The sequence below is a fragment of the Bos mutus genome, chromosome 2 (assembly GCF_027580195.1).
Source record: "Bos mutus isolate GX-2022 chromosome 2, NWIPB_WYAK_1.1, whole genome shotgun sequence".
Taxonomy (NCBI): Eukaryota; Metazoa; Chordata; class Mammalia; order Artiodactyla; family Bovidae; genus Bos; species Bos mutus.
This window is the reverse complement of record NC_091618.1, coordinates 43814379-43840410: the sequence shown is the minus strand read 5'-3', so window position 1 is coordinate 43840410 and position 26032 is coordinate 43814379. Positions and strand designations below refer to the sequence as shown.

Genomic DNA, 26032 nt, shown 5'->3' with positions numbered 1-26032 from the left:
TATGAGGTGAGAACGGTAGGCAGCAAGGGACAGGAAAGAGTTAACTTTATATGAAGGCAGGGTGGAAGGAAATGTATTCTTTTGAATGAGAAAAATTTGAGTATATTTGAGGCTGAACCAATGGAGAAGGGGAGAATGAAGATAGAAGTGAGAAGGGGGACAACTAGTGGGTCAGAGGTTTAGGAGACAAATTAGAGGCTGAGTTAATACGTACAGATGGGGGCACTAGCATAGGGAAAGAGAGACCTTTGGATATGTGAACATCCATATATATGTGTGTAATAATATTCATTTGTTCTTATTTCAAAGTATTAAGTGTTCATTGCAGAATATTTGCAAAAGACAAAAACCATGAGATTTACTGAGCTCTTACAATATTTCAGACTCTGGTCTATGTGCTTTGCATATATTAACTCATTTACTTCTCAAATAGTCATATGAATTATGATTGAACAGTATGAATCATATTGTTACTATCTCTGTACTATAGAGGAGAGAGATTGAGTCAATTGCCTGAAGTTGCAAGACTGGTAAATTGCCAGTCAGGATGTGAACCTACCTCATCTGTACCTTATGTACATATGCAAAGAAAATCCCAAAGAAGAAGTTTATCAGGAAAAATAAATAAACATGTGTGGGATACTTAGATATAGAAATCACCAGGCGTTAGTGGCTGATGCTTCTCTTTTCTTGGGGAAGTCGGTGGTGACTCTGAAGGAAGGAGATGATAGTAAGCAGGACTCTAGACTCAAGTTTAATAATAGTTTGAAGATACTGCTTCCAATAAAGGAGAAAGAAGCTGACTAGGAATTTTCAGCAGCATTGAAGAGCCAGCTTGAGTTTGTAAGTACTGAGTTTGCAGAGGGTTGGTTGGCATGGTTACGTGATTTTCTGAAGGGCACTGGACTGCTTGTTGTTTGGGGTAAGAGCAGTTGTAGATTAGCCACAGGAGGAACACAGACAGGAGAAATTGATGATATAGTTGAAATGACTGCATCTTTGTTTGCGATCTCTCAAGGCAGATGTTGGGATAGGGATTCAAGAGCAAGAAGGTTACTGGGAGGTGAGTCCAGGAAAAATGCTTGTAGGTGAGAGGGGGAATGAGACAAGTCAGAAAAGGGAGTACCCGGCAGACATGCGAGGGGAGCTTACTCCTGCAGGGGGACTCTGGGAGCCAGTGTGAAAACTCATCTTATAGTGATCTCCCCAGCATCCTTGCACATCACTTCCCATTTGCCATTGGTTAGGACTGCTCCAGGGCAATCATGCGTGGATCGAGGGCTGCCACACACCTGAATACAGAGAATTCTGGTGGCCGGAAGATGGCCTCAGGCAAAGAGATGCTGACTGTTGGAAGTCTGGTCTAGCAATGCCTATCGAAAGAGAAGCCTGGGAGGATAAAGACGGGGCATCAAGAGTGTCTGTTACACACATGGAACTCTGCTCAGTGTTACTACTATGTGCCAGCTTGGATGAGAGGAGGGCATGGGGGAGAATGGATACATGTATATGTATATCTGAGTCCCTTTGCTGTTCACCTGCAACTACCACAACATTGTTAATTGGCTATAGCCCAATACAAAATAGAAAGGTTAAAGGTTTTTTTTTTTTTTTTTTTTTAAGTGTCTGCTACAGATAGACCATGGATTTGTGTCAGGTAAGGGATGCAGCAAACCTATGGGGAGACTAGGAGAGCAAGGAAAAAGTTCTGTGATGAACTTTTTTTTTGAAAATAGTTGTGAATAGGTAATATTAGTACATGGAACAAAACTGAAGCATGAAAGAATATAGAGTGAAAAATAAGTCTTCCTTTCTCACCATCCACCTCCATTTTCTAATATTGTTAGTGTCTTGTATATCCTTTCAGAGATAGTATAGTAGGGATTATGTATGTGTAAATATATTATAGGCATGCTGCTGCTAAGTTGCTTCAGTTGTGTCCGACTCTGTGCGACCCCATAGACGGCAGGCCATCAGGCTCCCCCATCCCTGGGATTCTCCAGGCAAGAACACTGGAGTGGGTTGCCATTTCCTTCTCCAATGCATGAAAGTGAAAAGTGAAAGTAAAGTCACTCAGTCGTGTCCGACTCTTGGCGACCCCATGGACTGCAGCCTACCAGGCTCCTCCGTCCATGGGACTTTCCAGGCAAGAGTACTGGAGTGGGGTGCCATTGCCTTCTCTGATTATAGGCATAGGTATATGTATATACTCACATTATAGATATGGGTTTTATATATGTGTGTATATGTTAAACATACAGGTAATATATATGTTAATTATACCCACACAGGTGGTACAAATAAAATACTGTCTTTTACACATGTATCTTGGGGACCTTTTCATATCATTGCATATGGATTTGCCTCAATTTTAAAAATAGGTGCCTAGCATTTAATCTGATGGGTGTGTGTGTTCCATTTCAGTTGCTCAGCCGTGTCCAACTCTTTGCAGACCCATGGACTGTACCCTGCCAGGCTCCTCTGTCCATGAGATTTCCCAGCTAAGATACTGGCATGGGTTGTTATGTCTTACTCCAAGGGATCTTCCCAACAAGTTACAAAAAAACCCCAAAACAATAAACTTTCTTCTGGGTATGTTATCTTGTATGTGTGTTACTGACCAGATGCCAATGATCTGTAAGATAAATGCCCAGGAAGAGGGTTGCAGAGTCAAATTTGAATTTGATAGACAGTACTGAATGTCTTTGAACCAATGTACACACTCATGGGATTGACCATCAAGAGGTCAAAGAAGGGAAGTACAGGGGTGAGGGAGTTGAAGAGGAGAGAGGGGCTGGATAACAGTAAATGTCGGATGTGGAGATTCTGGTGGAGCAGTTCCTGCCGCTGACAAAATCCAGGGTGTGGCCGCAGCCGGAAGTTGTTGGCGTGGGCTCGAGCACAGGCAAGGTCGAGGAAGTAGAGGAAGTTAAGGAACTATGAGGTGTCAGAGTGACTCACTGAGATGATGAGCCAGTCAGTTCATACTGGTTAGTTTGTCATTATCTTGAGAAAGGCGGTTGGAGAAGCCTTCAGCTTCCCTTTAACTCTGGCAAGGAAAAGATGCCTATGCCTCCTGATCCTCTTTCCACTCTGTGGAGCAGAAAACTCTTCACCACTGGAGCTTGCTGAGGAGGAAATGCATCGAAACCACGTGGCTGCTTCCAGGGACAGGCAATGATATCTCCAGTTTATATAGGCCTGTGTGGCTGTGGAAGCAGGTGAGTCTGTTTTACCAGATCCTTTGGCTTTCTAGTGAGTATCCATTAGGCCTGTGGATAGCTCATTTTACGACAAATCCAAACTTACGGGTGTTTATGACATTGTCAAATGAACACTGGCCTGGGGAGATACTTCCTTGGTAATGAAATCACTAACAATAATAATAACAATAGGGATTAAGGTGCTGAATCAGTTAATAATTGTGTTCAGTAGGTAGCAGAGAGAGACCTTAAAATCACTGGTTTAAACTAGAGAGGAGTTCTCTTTGCTCTCAAGTAATGTGTAAAGTTCAGGGATAAGCCTTCCACAAAAGGCGTAGCAGCTCCACAATGCCCTTGATGTCTCAGGTTCCTTCTCTCCTTATGCTCTGCCTCCCCGGTGCTGACTTCCATCCTCATGGTTTCTGGATGGCTGCTGAAGTTCCAGCCATCATACCCATGGTTTCATGCCGGAAGGAGGAAAAGGTCAGAGGTAAAAAGGATTATGCCAGATGAATCAGCATCTCCCACCCCCACCTTTTAATGAACTTTCACAGAAGTTTCACTCAGTAAAGAGAAATTTTCCTCTCACTGCACAGCTTACAGTCACATGGTCATCCCTATCTGCAGGGAGCCTGGGAAACGTAGACTTTAGCAGGACTCCTTGCAGCCCCCAACAGGTTGGATTCTGTTAGGAAAGAAAAAGAGAAGACTAGGTTTTGGCTCTGGGAGACTAGGTATTGGCTAGGTAACTGGCAATATCTCCCAAATTTCCTAGACACTTTACATTTTAAAAAGTGATTTTAATAGTGGTAAAATCTACATAACCTGAAAGTCACTATTTTAGCTATTTAAAAAAGTCTTATTTATTTGGCTATGTCAGGTCTTAGTTGTGGCGTGCAGGATCTTTCAGTTGTGGCATGTGGGATCGAGTTCCCTGACAAGGGATCGAACCCTGCCCCCCGAATTGGGAGCACAGAGTCTTAGCCACTGGACCACCAGGTTAGTCCCACTATTTTAGCTATTTTTTAAGTGTACAATTCAGTGACATTAAGTACCTTCACAAGTGTTGTATAACTATGACCACCATCCATTTCTAGAACTTCATCAGCTGCATCAGAAACTCTGTATCCATTAAACAATGATTTGATCACCATCCCCATCTCCCCTCAGCCACTGATAACCTCTATTCTACTTTCTACATCTTTGATTTTGCATATTTTAGGTACCACAGGTCATACAACATTTATCCATTTGTGACTGACTCCATTTCGCATAATATTTTCAAAGTTCATCCAATTGCACGCACCAGTACTGCATTCCTTTCTATGACTGAATAACATTCCATTGTATGGATATGCCACATTTTGTTTATCCAATTACATGTCAGTGGACACTTGGGTTGTCTTAGTCCATTCAGGCTGCTGTAATGAATTACCACAGACTGGGTTGCTTATAAAGAATAGAAGTTTATTTCTCACAGTTCTAGAGGTTCAAAGTCCAAGATCAGAGTGTCAACATGGTCTGGTTCTGCTGAAGGTCCTCTTCTGCATTGCGGAAGGCTGACTTCTCATCCTGGTGGAAGGGGCAAAGGATCTCTGTGGGGCCTCTTTCATGGCAACACTAGTCCCTTTCGTGGGTGCTCTACCCTCATGACATGCTCACCTCCTAAAGACCCTGGCTCAGTACCATCACATTGTGCATTAGGATTTCAAGATAGGAATTTTGGGGAGACAGAAACATTCAGACCATAGAGATTGTTTCCAAAGTTTCACTACTGTAAATAGTGCTGCCATGAACATTGGTGTATAGACATCTGTTCAAGTTCCTGCTTTCAGTTCTCCGATTCCACCCATGTGGTAATTCTCTGGTTAACTTTTTGAGATGCTATCAAATGCACTTTACATTTTATTTATTCTTCACAAACTGGCCATTGTTGAAATCACACACTAAAATCCTGATGGAGAGCGGCCACCTACTCTGGATCCAGGTTATCCCGGCAGGCTGATACTGCCCATTGCCTCCATTGGGGGACTCCTACGAATTATATGCCTCAGTGAGCTGGATGGAGTTTTCATTTTAGAAATGGGAAACAAATGTAAGAGGCTGAATCAGCGGTATTCCCCACTCTTCTCCGGGTAATGAGAGCTCTGCCAACTCTCCCGGACTCTGCCCTTTGCAGCCTTATTGGGTCTATACTGGATTCCCTAGACCAGTGGAGACTTGGAACCATGAAGTTCTAGGAGGGAGCTGTTTTCACTCCTATGTTCGAGCTCAAGCCAACCTGTCACAGATTTATCGAGGAGGAGGAAGATGGCCTTAGTTCATTTCATGCTCCAGTAATAGTTCTAAGTGTGCATTCTTCCAGTGGATAAGAATGTGGTCACTGGAGCCAGATGGCTTGTGTTCAGATCCCAGCTCTACTATTTGTTGTGTGATCTACATTAAAATTATTTCAAACTTCTCTGTGCTTCAGCTTCCTCACCTATAAATAGGGGATGAATGACAGTGCTTTACGTATTTCACATGATCGCCATGAGGGTTGCCTGAGTTGACGTGGTTAAGCAAGTACTTTAGAAAGGTGCCTACACTCTGGAAGGGCTCTGCAAGTGGGGGTCATGTTAGCAGTACTGACCTTATGATTATGCCCAGGAATGTAAATTCTCTAAACCGTAACAGTTAATAGAGAACTGATTATAGATTACCACTGTAGCTCTGGTAATTAAAAAAAAAAGAATAAAATTAGGAGGACACAGATGAACGAAGCATGGAGAGACACAGTCTTATGGTTTGAAAAAGCCTTTAACTGTTTTTGGCCTGATGTCACAAGCCTAGAAAATGCTAGCACTTGGCCTCTGAAATTTGTTAGACCTGTCTGATTCTGTGATCTGTATCTGTAACAAGATATTTATTCAGTAGTCACCTTGCGCCATCTATAGGTCAGTATGATTTATTGCATTATCTGAAGAGTAGGCTGTGATCATCTTCAGACACAAAATGATTGACTTGATTTTTAAAAACTACTCACACCTCCTTTTTGCTCGGGAAAGCCTTTCTCCTTTTTTGGTTTGTTCTTTGCTTTTGTTTTTGGTAGATGCAGTGCTTTGCGTGACTATAAATAATCCTCTCTATGCAACAAGGGGAGAAATTTTGCCTTGAGATGCAGCTGTGAGTGAGGAGGGCATTGCATGCCCAGATTCTATTTGCTCACATGTTCCTCACAACCAGGAAATCCTTCCTTCTATGTTAAATGGCCAAGACGTCATTTTAAAAATCCGGTGAAGCTTGCATTTTCCCACAGTAAGGGGGGTGAACCAGGAATTGGAGCGATTTCTGCTTTATTGTCCTGGTGTTTTATTCTTAGCAGCAGCTGGCATAGGGAAGGCCACTGATTGTGATGTAAGGGGCAATGCAGGCAGGGGAAATCAGGGAGGACTGTCTGGAGGGGAGGAGGTGGGCTCTGGATTTTAGAAGAATGCGGGTGGCGGTAAAGGGGTTGGCTGGTGGCGATGATGACCTGTTGCCCTCTATACTGTACTCTGTGTTTACCGATTAAGAAAGCCTCAGCATATAAAAAGAAGAAACTTGTTTCTCATAAGTCTGCCTCGTATCAAGCTTTTTCCTTTGGGTCTTCATGTCTTTGTCTCTTTCCTGTTTCCATTCTAAGTTCCCTTACCCTCTTCCTGGTCCAAACCATTCTAGTTTCCTTTAGTTTCTGGAAAGCATGCTATCCATCACCAGAAGTTTTTGCATCAGCTGCCCAACCCCACCCCCTGTCTGGAACCATCCTTAGCTTGGTAACTCTTCTTCATCCTATAGATTTCAGATGAAAAGTCACTTCCAGAAGGAGGCCCTGCCTGATTCCCTAGACTAGGTGGAATCTCCTTGTACATGCTGTGCTTTGCATTCTTCCCTCTCTTTTGGAACTCCCATCACACTTGTCAGGTTACAGGTCTAACAACTGTCTTCTCTATACTGCAAGTATGGGGCTGTCTGTATCCCCACGGACCAGAAAGAGGCCCATGCAAGGGTCAGGAAGGAAAAAATAGCAGAAAAATTGTTCATCTTCCATTATTAAGTTTTCTTTGATGGTTTATTTTAGAGGCCAAGCTAACAGTGCCCATTCACCAATGCCTGGTAGTATTGGTGTGGGAGAACGTTGTGGGTACCATTTTCTCAGTCCAGAAATGGGGCAGGTGCTCTGGTGGCACTCTGTGGGCAGAGGAGGGACAATGCTCTAGGGTGGAACTTCTGCCGTCACTCCTGCCCCTGGGGATGGAGTAGGATGGTGACTGTGCCGGGTCGGGGGGGGCGTGGGGGGAGCGAGTGCTGGTTGGAATATAAGACCATCAAACTCAGGAAAAGGGAAAGTGGACTTTCCCCATTCAGTTAATTGAGAAAAGCCATTTCCCAGAGTGCAGAGGAGAATTGGAAAGATGGATTATGTCTGTAGTGCAATCTTTTAAAATATACACGATATTAGACAATAAGCTATACATAAACCACAAAAAAGATTGTGCAGAGGCTTAAATGGGTTGACTCCAACTGCGGATCCAAGCATTATGAACTGAGAGGAGATAGGAGGAGAAAGACTAAGGGACCCAGTTCTAAGCCTCATCTTTTGTTTTATCTCGAATATAATAAAATCCTGAGGTCTTGTTAAAAAAATAACGTCTATACTATTTTGAAGGTGAGAAAGAGAAAAGGTATCCTGTGAGGTTAATTTGGCTACAGTATTTAGGGTGAATTAGAGGAGACTGGTCCGGGACAGAGGGGTGAGTGTTAGGGCTGGAATGGACTCCACGAAGCAGTGTTTGAAGGAAGACCTAGGACTCAGAGTCTTTGGGGTGCTAAGGGTCCCAGTGGGGCATCTGGCTTAGTACTTAGTGTCAGGATAGTCCTGTGAGTGTTCTGCCAGAATTATTTGAGGCTCATGAGAGAACTGCTTTGGGTTGCCAGCAGGAAGCCCCTGGCTTGGCAAAGCTGAGATAAAAGTAGGAACTGGTGTTAGCATGCCATCCTGGTCTTTTGATTGGCCAAAGAGATGTAAGATTGACCAAGAGGAGGGCAGGACACTAGGTCTTGAGGGCTAGACCATGATAATAGTATGTTCTGTGGGTAACGAAGTCAAGGCACAAGGAAGCTCCCTGACTCTCCTTTAAGTTTTAGGAAAACCCTCATAGGCTCAGAGGAAGTTGCTTAGGATGTAGCCATGGAGTTGACTATGACCTTTGAATCCAGCCTGGCTAACACCATGTTGCTTATTTTGACAAGGGAAAACCCCAAGTGCTCGATTTAGGAACATGTACTGGGTTTTTTTTATTGGCCATACGGTTGGCTCCCCTAAGGGCAATGTTTCATTGTCAGGTAGCAGGTCATGTTCGAAAGCCATTCCTTGCTAGTCAAGTTCTTCAAAGTTTCTTCTTAGGAGCTACCCTTTGGAAAAAGCACTGACCTGGCAGAGGAGAGTCTGGGTTCTACTCCCAGCCTCACTACTCTGAAACTACGTCAATGAACAAGTCACTTCACCCACTTGGAACCCAGTTTCCTCCCTATAGCTTCCATCTCTCACATCTTATAACTCTAAATATGGTGCAGTCACTAGAGATAGTGATGAAGCTCATCTTGGTTCTAGAAACAAATACAGGTTCTGGAAAACAAATATATCACTATGATGGACTGTGTCCCCTTAAAATTCATATGCTGAAGCCCTAACTCCAAAGAAGAAAATAAACTCGATTCTGGAAAAGAAGCTACTCCTCAGCTGTGACACTTATAGTCTGTGTCTCCTAAAGCCCTAGTGATTTGCCTGACATGTTTTCCCCGACTCCAACCAATTCTCTGATGCCAACTGGGTCTCCAACAATTTACCCCATTTACCTGGAGTCAGGAAGCAACAGTTAGAACTGGACATGGAACAACAGACTGGTTCCAAATAGGAAAAGGAGTACGTCAAGGCTGTATACTGTCACCCTGCTTATTTAACTTATATGCAGAGTACATCATGAGAAATGCTGGGCTGGAAGAAGCACAAGCTGGAATCAAGATTGCTGGGAGAAATATCAATAACCCCAGTATGCAGATGACACCACCCTTATGGCAGAAAGTGAAGAGGAACTCAAAAGCCTCTTGATGAAAGTGAAAGAGGAGAGTGAAAAAGTTGGCTTAAAGCTCAACATTCAGAAAATGAAGATCATGGCGTCTGGTCCCATCACTTCATGGCAAATAGATGGGGAAACAGTGGAAACAGTGTCAGACTTCATTTTTTGGGCTCCAAAATCACTGGAGATGGTGATTGCAGCCATGAAATTAAAAGATGCTTACTCCTTGGAAGGAAAGTTATGACCAACCTAGATAGCATATTCAAAGCAGAGACATTACTTTGCCAACAAAGGTCCATCTAGTCAAGTCTATGGTTTTTCCAGTGGTCATGTATAGATGTGAAAGTTGGACTGTTAAGAAAGCTGAGCGCTGAAGAATTGATGCTTTTGAACTGTGGTGTTGGAGAAGACTCTTGAGAGTCCCTTGGACTGCAAGGAAATCCAACCAGTCTATTCTAAAGGAGATCGGTCCTGGGTGTTCTTTGGAAGGACTGATGCTAAAGCTGAAACTCCAGTACTTTGGCCACCTCATGTGAAGAGTTGACTCATTGGAAAACACTCTGATGCTGGGAGAGATTGGGGGCAGGAGGAGATGGGGACGACAGAGGATGAGATGGCTGGATGGCATCACTGACTCGAAGAACGTGAGTCTGAGTGAACTCCAGGAGTTGGTGATGGACAGGGAGGCCTGGCGTGCTGCGATTCATGGGGTCACAAAGAGTCGGACACGACTGAGCGACTGAACTGAACTGAACTGAACTGAACCTGGAGTTAGCATCAGATCCCACAAGCTAAAGGACTACCCCCTTTCCAGATGTCAGTTGCAAGTTCTGAGCCACCTGTCCTCTGTATAAATTGAGGGTTCTGATGATCCTCTCTTCAGGTTTGATAATTTGCTAGAATGGCTCACAGAACCCAGGAAAACTTTATGTCTACAGGTTTATTGGGGCTTTGCAGGTGGCACAGTGGCAAAGAATCCACCTGTCAATGCAGGAGGCACAAGAAACTCGGGTTCAATCCCTGGGTTGAGTCTCAGGGTCCCTATGAGGAGTCCCAGGAAGCTGATGACCCCCAACTGATAGCAAACATGTGTCCATGGACTTGATCTGGACCTTGGGTGTCTGTGGGGCAACAGCAGGTCTTGCCTGGGCTTTCTTGGTGCAACAGGATGTTGACATTACTCAGTGGAATAGAGAATGCAGGGCCGATGGCCAGATGCATGCTCCCGTGAACACGCTGTTTCTAGTTCCTGCTGTGAGCCTGTGAGCCTGAGATTGGCAGGCCAATCTCCCGAGGCTTGCAGTGAAACCTTCTTTATTCTCATTCCTGTTTTTGGAAGTATGTCTAATTTGGAAAGAGATCACACTGCCATCTGACTCCACGTTGTACTCTCAAAACTGTGTGTTAAGCAAAACTATTTCCTTCTCTTTTATCTGGCATTCACCCAACAGAATCAGAGTTCCGAATGTCATGCCAAAGGCACTTGCTGAGGAATCTTGAATACGAAGGATTTTTCCAAATTCTCATAGAAAAAATTATTTCATTTTACAGAAGTTTTTACTTTTTTTAAGATTTTTTTTTTGACATGGACCATTTTTTAAAGTCTTTCATTGAATTTGTTACAATATTGCTCCTGTTTTATGTCTTGGTCTTTGGCTGCAAGGCATGCGGGATCTCGACCAGGGATCAAACCCGCACCCCCTGCGTTGGAAGGTGAAATCTTAATCACTGACTGGATCACCAGGATGTCACCTAGAAACAGATATTTTAAAAAGTATGCACATCTAAAATGTGTAATCTATGGGCCAGATAGATTTTTCTATACTTAGAATTTTTGATTTTCCAGGATGTCTGAGATTTTATTGGTTAGTGCATACAAAATTGCATATATATATTTTATCTCCATAGGAGAATAAACTCTTTTCACCCATGTCAGAGGCATTTAAAAAAACAAGATTACCTTGCTCATGAAAATATTTATCATAGGAAGTATTAAAAACTATAGGGGCTTCCCATGTGGTGCTAGCGGTAAGGAACTTGCTTGCCAATGCAGGAGCTAGAAGAGCGTTCAATCTCTAGGTTGGGAAGTTCCCCTGGAGTAGGAAATGGCAACCCACTCCAGTATTCTTGCCTGGAGAATCATATGGACAGATGAGCCTGGTGGGCTACAGTCCACAGGGTCGCAGAGTCGAACATGACTGAAGCGACTTAGCATGCATGCATTAAAAACTATAACACTTGGAATTAGTTGGAGTACTGTGTAAGCATGCAGCATGACATTTTTATAAATGTACAGATGTTGATGCCTGCATCTAATTCACTTCTGAATCCTTCACAAACCCCACTCACTACTCTGCATGATACAGCCTTACTAAAGCTTTGTTGAATTAGTTTTTTTAAAAGTAAACAGTCTGAACCACTTATTTGCATACCCTTGGAGTTACCTTAACAGAAATGGGAGCCTTATTCAAAACAGACTAAGAGAAAGACCCAAGGGAGCACAGATTTTCAACTTGTGGTTTCCGATATTCACAGTTCATGGGTGCCAATGCTTGCTGTCTCTTGACACTTCCACATTCAGTACAGTGCAGTTCATTGCTTTGATCTATTTTCTTTTATGCTTCACTGAGCACATAGTTGCAGGCCAGATTTTAAAAGCCATCCATAGGTGGCCAGCTGTCTGGTGGTGGATCTGAAAAGAAGGAGCTATCACTCCCTGAGACACTCACTGAGACACTCGTTCTGGAGACGAGGACAGCCCAGCTTCAGCTTTCTGAATTTCTGTTCTCCCCTTAGGCTCTCAAAATCTGTCAGAATTCTTGGTTGTAGGCAATAAAAACAGACATCAACTGATTTAATGTCACTAATTAAAATGACATTGGGCTGCTTGTAGGGAGACCCAGGCTTGGAGGTAGAGGAGCAAAGCACAGTACCCACAGTCGGGCCACTCAGTGCTCGGGGGAGGGCACCACTGCCGCTTCCAGATGCTGTGCTCTCTTGTTGACATGGCAGCACTTCTGCACCACGTAGAGAATGGGGACAGCATATAACCACTGCTGCTGTGGAACTGTGATCTTGCCACCACCTCTGGAGAGGGAGGGCCTCAGAGTCACCTCTTCTTTGCATCACTAGCACCGGATTCACAGTCCAGAGTGGGTGCTTCTGATTGGTGGGTCCTGCATCCTAGACCCATATAGCTACTTGCAGGGGGTTCCTGGAAAGGTAATGTCTCACATTTCAGTTTTTATAATGGCGAGCAGCCTCTGCCTTTCTTGAAGACTCATAAGAAAGGCAACTCCTCAAATAAACAGTAGGCAGCTAAAAGAAATGACAACTGTCTGTGATATGAACTAAACTATACCAACATTGGGCTTCTGAGGTGGCTTAGTGGGTAAAGAATCTGCCTGCAGTGCAGGAGCTGCAGGAGATGTGGGTTTGATCCCTGGGTTGGGAAGATCCTCTGGAGTAGGAATGGCAACCTTCACCAGTATTCTTGCCTGTGAAGTCCTGTGAAAGAGGAGCCTGAGGGGCTACAGTCCATGGAGTCACAAAGAGTGGGACATGGCTGAAATGACTGAGCACTCATACCAAAGTCACCTCCTCTAAGAGAGAGGATACAAACTTTACTGTATGCAGATTATTAAAAATCAAGCCAAACAAAAACTACCAGTAGTAACCATGATAGCAAGGAGATACTTTATTCCTTGCCTTTTAAAATGCTGCTTATCATGAGAACCATTTCAAATGTAGTTGTTTATAATTTACTATCAGTTCAGTTCAGTTCATTCGCTCAGTCATGTCCTACTCTTTGCGACCCCATGAATTGCAGCACGCCAGGCCTCCCTGTCCATCACCAACTCCCAGAGTTCACTCAGACTCACGTCCATCTAGTCAGTGATGCCATCCAGCCATCTCATCTTCTGTCGTCCCCTTCTCCTCCTGCCCCCAATCCCTCCCAGCATCAGAGTCTTTTCCAATGAGTCAACTCTTTGCATGAGGTGGCCAAAGTACTGGAGTTTCAGCTTTAGCATCATTCCTTCCAAAGAAATCCCAGGGCTGATCTCCTTTGGGATGGACTGGTTGGATCTCCTTGCAGTCCAAGGGACTCTCAAGAGTCTTCTCTAACACCACAGTTCAAAAGCATCAATTCTTTGGTGCTCAGCCTTCTTCACAGTCCAACTTTCACATCCATACCTGACCACAGGAAAAACCATAGCCTTGACTAGACAAACCTATGTTGGCAAAGTAATGTCTCTGCTTTTGAATATGCTATCTAGATTGGTCATAATTTTCCTTCCAAGGAGTAAGCGTCTTTCAATTTCGTGGCTGTAGTCACCATCTGCAGTGATTTTGGAGCCCCCCAAAATAAAGTCTGATACTGTTTCCACTGTTTCCCCATCTATTTCCTATGAAGTGATGGGACTGGATGCCATGATCTTTGTTTTCTGAATGTTGAGCTTTAAGCCAACTTTTTTACTATACAAGGAGCTTTTAATTTTGTCTAAATATTTTACTTAAGGGAGTTTTGCTTTTTCTTTTTCCCCTTTAGAAATCTACATTATTGGTAGGCTATGTTATCGGGTTGATGTGGGTTACTTTTTGTTCATGGAGGTAGATTATGCTTCTAGAAACTTCCAAATGGAAGAACTTCAATCCTTAAAATCTCTGTGGGGATAATCAGGTTTTTCTTAACTCATTTAGTCACTATCTCCTTGGATTGAACAAGAAGTCAGAATTAGAGCCTAATAGGCCATTTCTATTTAGATGGGGAAAAAAGTGTCCTATTTCATTAGGTTTGTACTACGTCACTTTGTCACCAAAGGTTTCCAGGTACAGAGGTGCAGACTCAGAGTGCTGGGTGCGTGGTGTGGTGGTGAGAAAAGGAGAGAGTGAAATGGTGGGAAGGGTGAGAAGTCAGAAATGGAGGTTCCTGAATTGTGCTGGACGAGATTACCCCCCAGAGAGCAGCCTCCCAGCCTAAACCCTGCTGATGCTGGACCAGTTATTTCAGACGGTCAAACATAGTCCAAAACATTGCTACAAATGAATTGGGGTTGTTCTAAAATGATTTTCACCTCTTCATTGACAACAGCAAGTCTCGATCCAAGGGAGCGTAGGGAGTAGGTATTAATATATACACTCATATATAATACTTCTATACATCATTGTTTAATTAATTAGCAAATTAATTCACTCTGTAACTATTTACTAAGACCCTATTATGTACTAAGCATCACACTGTTTTACAATTGCTGCCTCATCTAATAATCCCTCTAACAACCCTATCCTCTGTAGATCTAATTCCTTCCCCTATTTGAAAGATAAGACAATGAGGTTCAGAGAGCTCAAGAGGCAGAAGAACTTGAATCCACATCACTTGTCTCCAAAGTCTGTGATTCTAGCCACTGTTTCTTGTGATCTGAACACTACCTCTGAATACTGAGGTGACCAGCAGACAGTATCTACCCTCCATGGTGGCTGGACATCAGAAAAGAAAAGACACATCACCATATGGTGTAATTTTTTCTGTAATACTATTGTGTAGATTTTGAGGTTTGTGCTTGCTCAGTTGTGTCTGACTCTTTGCAACCCTGTGGGCTGTAACCCACCAGGCTTCTCTGTCCATGGGATTATTGAGCAAGAATACTGGAGTGGGTTGCCGTTTCCTACTCCAGGGGATCTTCCTGACCCAGGGATCGAACCTGCATCTCTGCATTCTCTGCAGCTCACTGCATTGGCAGGCAAATTCTTTACCACTGAGCCACCTGGGAAGCCCAATACTGTTGTATCAAGAGCCCAGAGGAGAGATATCTAAGCCAGCCAAGGTTTGGATGGGAGGTAGTTCATGAAGGTTTTTATGTTTTCAAAGGTTCTTCTTTTTTTAGTGATAAAATTTGATAATGAGTTTGATATCCTTCTAATTAAATTATTTATTTAGGCTGCACACTGTGGCATTTGGGGTCTTAGTTCCCTGACCAGGGATTGAATCTGTGCCTCGTACATTGGAAGCTTGGCGTCTTCACCACTGGACCACCAGGAGGTAAAACGAGCTAAGTGATGAAGGGTGACCAAGATGTTTCACAGGAAAAACATATGTACAGGCATAGAAGTGTGACATGGAACAGGCGCACACCTGTTCCATGGCTCGTGTGCATAAAAGGAGACACACACAGAGAAGGAGAATCTGAAACATGGCTAGAAGGATATGCAGAAGTAGTGTAGGTGAAGAAAGGGTACAGATTTGAGAGCCACTTGGAAAGTAGATTCAACAGAACTTGGTGACTGATTATATATGAGGAATGTGGGATCCACAAATTTTTAAAAGAGTATCTTTTAGAGTAGTATTAGGTTTACAGTAAAATTAAGAGGAAATAAAGATTTCCCATATATCCTTCCCCCCACATGCATAGCCTTCCCATTACAAACATTCCCCAATTAGAGTGGTACATTTATTATACAGATGAACCTATGTTGACACATTACTATCCAAAGCCTGTAGTTTACATTAGGATTCACTCTTGGTGTACATTCGATGCATTTGGACAAATGCGTAATGGCGTGTACCCATTATTATAGTAACATATACTTATATGTATCATTGTTTAATTCATTGCCCTTTAAATCATCTGTGCTCCATCTATTTATCCTTCCTTTCTTAATACCCCCTGATAACAATATCCATTGTCTGGACCTACAACAGTTTATTTATCACTCACTTACTAGAGGATATCTTGGTTGCTTTCAAGTTTCGTTGTTGTTGTTGTTCAGTTGCTAAGTTTGTCTGACTCTTTGTGACCCCATGGACTGCAGCATCCCAGGCTCCTTTGTTCTTCACTATCTCCTGGATTTTGCTCAAAGTCATGTTCTTTGAATCAGTGATGCTATCTAACCATCTCATCTTCTGGCACCTCCTTCTCCTATTGCCTTCAATTTTTCCCAGCATCAGGGTCTTTTCCAATGATCCAACTCTTGCATCAGATGGACAAAGTATTGAAGCTTCAGCTTAAGCATCAGTCCTTCCAATGAATTCAGGATTGACTTCCTATAGGATTGACTGATTTGATCTCCTTGCAGTCCAAGGGACTCTCAAGAGTCTTCTCTAGCACCAAAGCCTTCTTTATGGTCCAACTCTCACATCTGTACTTTACCATTGGAAAAACATAGCTTTGACTATATAGACTTTTATCAGCAAAGTAATGTCTCTGCTTTTGAATATGCTGTCTAGGCTTGTCAACGCTTTTCTTCCAAGAAGCAAGTATCTTTTAATTTCATAGATACCATGGCTACAGTCACCATCTGCAGTGATTTTGGAGCCCAAGAAAATAAAATCTGTCACTGTTTCCACTTTTCCCCCTTCTATTTGCCATAAAGTGATGGGACCAGATGCCATGATCTTAGTTTTTTGAATGTTGAGTTTTAAGCCAGCTTTTTCACTCTCCTCTTTCATCCTCACCAAGAGGTTCTTTAGTTCCTCTTTCACTTTCTGCCATTAGAGTGGTATCATTTGCATATCTAAGGTTGTTCATATTTCTCCTGCAATCTTATTCCAGCTTGTGATTCATCCAACCCAGCATTTCACATGTGTACTCTAGAGTCAGGCATGATTGAGTGACTAACACACACATACACACACACACACACACAAACACGCACACACTGTGTATAAGTTATATAAGCAGGGTGACAATATATAGCCTTATTGTACTCCTTTTTCAATTTTGAACCAATCAGTTGTTCTATGTCTGGTTCTAACTGTTGTTTCTTGACCCACACACAGGTTTCTCAGGAGACAGGTAAGGTGGTCTGGTACTCCTATCTATTTAGGAATTTTCTGCAGTTTATTGTGACCCACACAAAAGCTTTAGCATAATCAATGAAGCAGAAGTAGATGCTTTTCTGGAATTCCCTTGCTTTCTCCAGGATCCAGTGAATATTGGAAATTTGATCCCTTTTTCTCTGCTTCTTCAAAACCAGCTTGGAAGTTCTTGGTTCACATAGTGCTGAAGCCTAGCTTGAAGGATTTTGAGCATTACTTTCCTTGCATGTGAAATGAATGCAATTGTACAGTAGTTTGAACATTTTTTGGCATTGCCGTTCTTTGGGGTTGGAATAAAAACAACTTTTCCTGTCCTTTGGCCGCTGCTGGAGTTTTCCAAATTTGACTCAAAACTGACATATTGAATGCAGCACTTTAACAGCATCATCTTTTAGGATTTTAAATAGCTCAGCTGAAATTCCATCACCTCCACTAGCTTTGTTTATGGTAATGCTTCCTAAGGCTCTCTTGACTTCACACTCAAGGATATCTGGCTCTAAGTGAGTGACCATGCCACAGTGGTTATTTGGGTCATTAAGACTTTCCTTGTATAGTTCTTCTGTGTATTCTCGCCACTTTTCTTAATCTCTTTTGTTTCTGTTAGGTCCTTACTATTTCTGTCCTATATTGTGCCCATCCTTACATGAAATGTTCCTTTGATAGCTCCAATTTCTTTGAAGAGATCTGTAGTCTTCCCCATTCTATTGTTTTCCTCTACTTCTTTGCATTGTTCATTGAAGATGGCCTTCTTATCTCTCCCTGCTATTCTCTGGAACTCTGCATTCAGTTGGGTATATGTTTCCCTTTCTACCTTGCCTTTTACTTTTCTTGATTCCTCGGCTATTTGTAAAGCCTCCTCAGACAACCACTTTGCCTTGTTGCATTTCTTTTTGTTGGGGATGGTTTTGGTCACTGCCTCCCGTACAATGTTATGAACACAGTTCTTAAGGCACTCGGTCCACCAGATTCCAAGTTTCAGCAGTTAGGAATAAAGCTGCTATAAATATCAGTGTGCAGATTCTTGTGTGAACATAAAGTTTTCATCTACTTTGGATAAAGAAGAAGGCGTGTGATTGCTGGATCATATGGTCAGAGTATGTTTAGTTTGTTAAGAAATCACAAAACAATCTTTTAAAGTGGCCATACCATTTTGCATTCCCACCAGCAATGAATGAGTGTTCCTGTTGCTCTTCACCAACCGACGTTGTTAGAGTTCTGCGTTTTGGCCATTCAAATTGTGTAGTGGTATCTTATTGCTTTAATTGGCATTTTTCTGATAACATATGATGTGGGACATCTTTTCATACACATATTTGCCATCTGTATCTTTTCTTTGATGAGGTATCTTTGAAGGGCTTTGGCCTATTTTCAGACTGGACTGTTTCTTTTCTTATTGTTGACTTTTAAGAGTTCTTTGTGTATTTTGGAGAACAGTATTTTATCAGATGTGTCTTTTGCAAATATTTCCTCCCAGTCTGTGGCTCGTCTTCTCATTATTTTGACATTGTATTTCACAGAGCAGAAGTTTTAAATTTTAATGAACTCTAGTTTATCAATTATTTCTTTCATATATTGTGCCTTTGGTGTTGTTTCTGAAAAGTCATTACCATACCTAAGGTTCCATACCCTAGGTTGTCTCCTATGTTATTTTATAGGGGTTTTATAGTTTGAAGTTTTAAATTTGGGTCTATGATCCATTTTGATTTATTTTTTGTAAATAGTGTAAAGTTTGTGTCTAGAGTCTTTTTTTTTTTTTTTTTGCATATGGATGTCCAGTTTTTCCAGCACCATTTGTTGAAAATAGTGTCTTTGCTCCACTATATGGCTTTTGATCCTTTGTCAAAGATTAGTTGACTATATTTATATGTGCCTGTGTCTGGGTTAAATTCTTATTTTATTCATAGTGTTAATGGACACCTGCTTTAAGCCAAGTACTGTAGTAAATTTTGGAAATACAGACTACAGTAGGAGAGATGTCATCCCTGTTCTCATGGATTGTACAGTGTATAGAAAAGAAAGGGTCAAAGGTAACTCAAGATTTCTAGTTTGGATGATGGGTCAGGAAATCCAGAAGCAGCACTAGGTTGATGTGGGAAGATGCTTAGTCCTGGGGAGTTCGACATTTCTGTGTTTCATAAAAAACAGCCAGTAGGTAGTTGGGCATTCAGATGTGGAGCTAGGAGAGTTTGAGCTTGAGATATAGATTTGGGCACCATCTTGCATGGATTTGGTAGTGGAAACCATGCATGTAAGTGTAATTGCTCAAGGAATGTGTATTGGGGTTGGTGGGGAAGGGAAGGAGTCAGACAATGGAATTCTGAGGAACTCTAGTATTTGCAGGAAGAGAAATGGAGAGGACTACAGAGAAATTGCAAACCAGTGGTCAGAGAGGTAGGAGGGAACTGTGAGAGAGTCATGCTATGGAAGTCAAGTTGTTATGAGCCGAATTGTGCCCCTCTCCCCCTACCCCACACCAAAATTCATTTGCTGAGGCCCTAATTCCCAATGCACCGTGTTTAGAGGTAGACTTTAAGGAGATAAGTGAAGTAGCTCGGTAGTGTCTGACTCTTTGTGACCCCATGGACTGTAGCCTACTGGACTCCTCTGTCCATGGGATTTTCCAGGCAAGGTTACTGGAGTGGGTTGCCATTTCCTTCTCCAGGGGATCTTCCTGTCCCAGGGATCAAACCCAGGTCTCCCACATTGTGGGCAGACACTTTACCATCTGAGCCACTAGGAGATAAATAAGGTTACATTGGGCTTTCCTGGTGGCTCAGATGGTAAAGAATCCACCTGTGATGTAGGAGACTTGGGTTTGACCCCTGGGTTGGGAAGATCCCCTGGAGGAGGGCATGGCAACACACTCCAGGATTGTTACCTGGAGAATACCCATGGACAGAGGAGCCTGGTGGGCTACAGTCCATGAGGTCACAAAGAGTCAGACACGACTGAGCGACTAAGCAGAGCACAAGGTTATATTAAGTCATACTGATGGAACCCTAATCCAATAGGACTAGTGTCTCTATAAGAGGAGGAAAAAACACCAGAGATTGCTCTGTCATACTCCACATGCATAGAGGAGAGGCTATGTGAGAACTCAGAGGGGCTTCCCAGGTGGCGCTAGTGGTAAAGAACCTGCCTGCCAGTGCTGGAGATATAAGAGACATGGGTTTGATTACTTGGGTTGGGAAGATCCCCTGAGAAGGAAATGGCAGCCCACTCCAGTACTCTTGTCTGGAGAATCCCATGGACAGAGGAGCCTGGTGAGCTACAGTCCATGGAGTGGCAAAGAGACGGACACAACTGAAGCGATTTAGCACACGTGCCCAAAGACTGAGAGAGACAGTGTCATCTCTAAGTCAGGAAGAGAGGCCAAACTGGGAACTAGCCCTGTCAGAACCTTGATCTTGGGGATTCACCCTCCAGAACTATGAGAAAGCAAATGTCTGTTGTTTGAGCCACCTAGCCTATGGTATTTTGTTATGGAAAGTTGAACAATTCCAAGGGAGTAGAGAGTTTCAAGGATAGTTTAGAGAAAGATAAATGTCAACAAAGGTAAGAATAGACATGTGCTCTCTGAATTTGGTAATCCTGCGACCCTAGCAAGAGCAAGGAAGGACCAAGTCTGTCAGAAGACAGACTGAAGTGAGATTACATCAGCAGGAGGAGGGGACCGCATGTTTTATACACAAGCATAGCCTCCAGGCTGGAGTCTGGCAGCTCCTACCACCTGTGTTTGTAATTCTGTAAACTCTTTGTGCAGATTCCCCCAGGGACCAGCTTTGCAGTGGTTCATGATTGTGAACCATGTAACAGGTTCACAATCATGCCTGCTGAATGGCTTCCTTGGCCATGTGCCGGCTTAGGTGTAAAGTCATCTCGACCAGTGAGGCAGCCTTATTTAATAGTATGAGGGATGTGAATTTTGTGCTTTCTAGGCACCAGGCATTTGTCCTAAACCCTTTGCATATATTTTCCCATGTAATTTTTACAACTTTATGAATTAAGCACTATTATTATTATGCTCATTTTTCTTATGGAAAAACTGAGCTATAGTTTCAGACAACCTGACCACAGGACTCAAGCCTTTAACCACTGTATTCTGTAGCTCATATCCTTTTAGCATCTGCTTCTCAGGTGACCTGGTGGTAAAGAATCTGCCTGCCAATGCAGGAGACCCAAGAGGTGCCAGTTCGATTCCTGGGTCAGGAAGATAGGAAATGACAACTGCAGTATTCTTGCCTGGAGAAGTCTGTGGGCAGAGGAGCCTGCCAATCTACAGTCCATGGGGTTGCAAAGAGTCAAACATAGCTGAGCAACTGAGCATGCATATCCCTGTGTGCAGACCCCTGGATCTGCCCTGTGGAGGCTTGAGGAACTGACTTGTGTCCTCTGGGCCTCAGGATCCTAACATGCACTGTGTAGACTTTGGGGAAGATGATTCTCTAAGGTGCTTTCTGACTCTAATGGTCGGTGATCTGATGGTTTGGACTAAATTATACTCTAGTGACCTGGCATTAACCTCTGCAGAAAAGTTAACCAGACGTTTTCAGTCAGGATCGGTTATCAGTCACCAAGTGGGGAAGGGGAGAATGGGGTGAACTAGGAGATTGGGACTGACATATATACACTGTTGATATTATGTATAAATAGATAATTAACGAGAACCTAATGTATAGCTCAGGGAACCCTACTCAATGCACTGTGGTGACCTAAAGGGGAAGGCAATCCAAAAAAGAGGGGATATGAGTATACTTATAACTGATTCACTTTGTTGTACAGTAGAAATTAGCACATTGTAAAGCAACTGTACTCTAATAAAAATTAATTTATGAAAAAGATCAGTTATCAGGACCCTGAGAAGATCCTGTATCGAGTGTCTTGCCTATGACACACCACCCCCTATTTATGCAGCCAGGGAACATGGGGAACCCCCCAACAGTTGACAGGGAGTGGGGGCATGTACACAGGGTGACTGAGAGGCTTGATGTAGGCTCCACTTCAGGCAGGATGGTAGTGGGCTTGGGAGAAGCCCCTGACTCTTACCCCATGTTGCTGCTTCCACTCCTTGGCTGGGAAGTGAGGAGAGTTCTGGCTGAGGGTCCGTGATCAAGAATTTCATGGAGGAGAACAATCAGCCGGTCACCACCACAGCTGTTGAAGGGTTTACCAGTGCCAGTGCTGCCTTGGGGTACGTAAGGGTCTGGGGAAATTTTTCTTCCAGTGCCCTTGTCCATCTAAGCAATTTGATTAAAAGCATCTCACAGAAATTGATGGATCCATGTGAAGTCCATATGATTTGTCAATGAAGACATAGATTGGTGAGTAGAGAAGAGATACTTAAGTATTTACTTATTGTCCTGTTATTGTACATAAAGATCCCTGGTTAGATCTGGCAATCACTTTGTAATCTTTGTTGTCAGATTCATGATTCCTGGATAATTTTTTGTATCTGCTGTGATGAAAAGGTAGCAATGCTATTATCACGTCATGGCTCCTCAGAACCTGTTTGTATCGAAACTCTATAGACCTTCTAGCTTCTGTCATCTACTCATTTCATTTGTTTAATGTCGATTACAGCATTAGTCATTTTACTGCATCATCCATCAGGCTGCCTCTGAATACTGGCTTCCAGTGCTTGTCACACATGTTGTTATTGCACTTCTCTGAGAATGATCACAAATATAAGTCATACTCAGAGAGCACAGGAAAATGTGAACAATCATTTGGTTTTTGGTCATGTTCAGAATTTTGTAGCATAAGATGGAACAGCATATCTTTCAATTGCATCTTCTTTTAAAATTTGTAGATCATTATCATTCCGTTCCTAGAACGTGATCTTCTTCCACGATGACTACACCTCCGTCTTTCATACACCACGCAAGCTGGGAGGAGAGGCAAAGCGCTCATAGGCAGGTGGGGGAGTGTGGTCTCATTCATGTAAGGAATCAGTGTCCCATGCCAGGCACAGCTTAAAACTGACCCAAGAGAGCATGAGGTCACCAGCCAGTTGGAGGCAGGGTGGGGGGGCCTCACTTGGAAGGATCTGTAGTGGGAGGCAGAATGGTGCTGGGGGAGGGGTGCATTACATAAAGTACACCTGCCCCATCCTGCCTTCCTTAGTGCTATAGCTGGAGGCAGCACTTTGGTCAGGACATGGACAGATTAGAGTCTGTGCACCTGTCTGCACATGTGACTCAAACTGGAAGATTGGTTGGTAGTGGTCTGTAATTGTTTGCTATTGCTGCCATAACAGACTGTCTATATATTTAGTGGCTTAAAGCAACTCATCTATTATCTCACAGTCAGAAGTCTGGGCGCTCAGCTAGTTCTCCATCCCAGATTTCACAAGGCTAGAGTCAAGGTCTGGGCAGGTCTGTGATCCTTTCTGGATGCTCCAGGGGGAATCTGCTCACAAGCTCATTCAGATGGTTGGCACAATTCAGCTCCCTGTGGTTACAGGAATGAGGGTCCCGTTTCCTTACTGGATGTTGACCAGGTGTCGTTCTCAGCTAGAGGCCACCTGCATTCCCTGGCCCATGGCCTCTTTTCACCCATCGTCAGTGCCAGCAGCAGTAGGCTGTCTTCCTCATGCTTTGAATCTTTTGGATTTTCCCTTTCATCTCTTTCATCTTCTGCCTCTGGCTGGAGAAAGTTCTCAGCTTTTAAGGGCTCATGTGATTAGATTGGGCCCACCTGAATAATCCAGCATACTCTAATTTCTCTATTAAGGTCTATACCTTAATTATATCTGCATAGTCCCTTTTGCCATATAACATAACAGATTTAGAGGTTCTAGGGTTTGAAGTATGAACATCTTTGGAGGCCATCATTCTGCCCACCCCCGGGATCACTGGTAGCCCTATCCTACATCTGATATGAATAAGCTTCATCCAAATTAGGATGTTAGCACCATTCTGGCAGTTCAATACTGCATGGACCTGGGAAAATAAATACCCTACTGGCCAGCAGGAGCAATCTGCTTAGCAGTCCACCCCCTTGGAATGAGCCCTGGCCATTGTGTCTGGGGCCACCCCATGAGCATGGTCCCAGAGCTCCTTGGATCTTGTGGTCCCCTCTCCAGGTGGGTAGGGGGTTTGGGGCAGAGGGCTGGAGTGTGTGAGAACATCCCCAAAGGGAGAAGCAGGGACAGACCAACACAGGTCCCTGTTTGGGTTCCTGCCTAGATGGTACTGCTAATTCTGGGTGTTCCCAGGCAGTGGAGAAAAGCTCTTGAGATGGGCCAGGATAGGGGCCCTGCTTACTTGGTCCCAAGGGCAAGAAGTGCTGCTTCCAGCAACTAAACTGATAAGAACTCCACTTTCATTTTCTTTGTGTAATATCTCCAGAGTTCAGGCCAATACCCTGTTGGGTTTGTCCTGCTCAGGCAATGGTGTATAACAGAGCCTCCAGAGGCTTTCATTTCAGCCTTTGCTCAAGTCCCAGATATTGTTTCAAGAGACCATTCTGGCTGGATGACCTTAGACAAATTACTTCATTAGGTGAGCCACAGTCTCTTCATCTGAGTAGTGAACTGAGGGCAATGATAGTGAACACTAACACTCTGAGGGCTGACAGATATCATAGCTACTTTACACTCGTATCTGCCTCGTTATTTTCACCTTTTAATGTTGTGATGATCAAGTAAGTTGGCATATTGTAAAAATTCCTGGAATACAATAAGCGATCCATGTGTGCTATGCGCTCAGTCGTGTCTGACTCTGTGACTCCATAGCCCACCAGGCTCCTCTGTCCATGGGATTCTCCAGACAAGAATACTGGAGTGGGATGACATTTCTTATCTTCCTAACCCAGGAATTGAACCCATGGTCTCTTGCATCTCCTGCATTGACAGGTGATTCTTTACCACTAAGCCACCTGGGAAGCCCCCAAGCAGTCCAGACATTCAACAACAAGTGTGAACCGAGCTGGTAAATGGTTAACAACTGGCTCTCTGGGGAAGGTGAGGAGGTGGATTTGGAGTATTGCCGATGGCCAGGGTGTACAGACACCCACCCAGCTAACTTCAGACTAACAATATAGTGTCACTGAATGCGGAGTTGAGAAGTGATGCTAACCACTGGCTCCATGGGCAGGGGGAGCCAGATCCAGCACCCACCAGAAGGCTGAGCTCTTCATTTGTGCCAGTTACGGTGTTCACACTGGAGATACAGAAGCGCATATGATGGCGCTTATAGTTCTCCTCCTGGCGCTCTTTTTCCTTTCCCCAACTGAAAGTCCGAGTCTCCCAAATGCTTTGTAAAGGAGACCTAGTTCTAGGTAGAGAAGCGTGAACCTGGTAACCTCTCAAGGTGTCTGTCGGCTCTTGCCTGAACCAGAAGAGGAAGTGTTATTTCTGGTTTCTTTGCAAGCCAGCAGTCTTGTTTCCACAGAGCTGAGTCGAGTAAGATTAAAGCCAGAAGCGTGCTTCCTCTCATTGGTTTGGGGTTTGGTGTCGGTGGAGATATTTCATTTCCTGGAGGCCCATTCTCTCGTGCTAGGAGGGGAAGGTGCTGGCTCATCCATTCATTATCATGAGGACTGAATGACCCTGGTGAGAACCAGAGTCATTTCCCAGTTGTCTGAGGTCTGACCCGTAACCAGGCTCACGCGTCATTCCCCCAAGCACGGCAAGAATGCCAGGGGTTCCATTAAATTAGCATGTGGTCTTCTTAATACGGAAGCCATTGAATGGTTCTCAAGTGGGAGAGAGATTTTTTGCAGATTGTAGAAGGAAGTAGGCTGTGAAACATCTATGTAGAATACTTGGAAATGCATAAACTGGTAAAACTGGAGAGCAAGTAGAAGTAGGTTGTCCCTACCTCACCATCTTGAGTCATTGAACTCATGTACTGTAAGTTGTTTTATATCATTTCTCAGAAGCCAATCCCTTTTCTCACATTAAGTTTCCATGT

The 26032-nt window shown here is 43.5% G+C and overlaps 1 protein-coding gene across 1 annotated transcript in view; it reads left to right on the top strand.

Moving 5' to 3' along the window:
- Positions 1–3023: 3023 nt before the first annotated feature.
- The window catches only part of CTLA4 (cytotoxic T-lymphocyte associated protein 4), a 64299-nt gene continuing 41290 nt past the window's right edge, over positions 3024–26032 (top strand). Inside the window, exon 1 of the mRNA XM_070380250.1 lies at positions 3024–3221. The gene's annotated coding sequence lies outside the window, so the exon portion shown is untranslated. The remainder of the gene's footprint in view (positions 3222–26032) is intronic.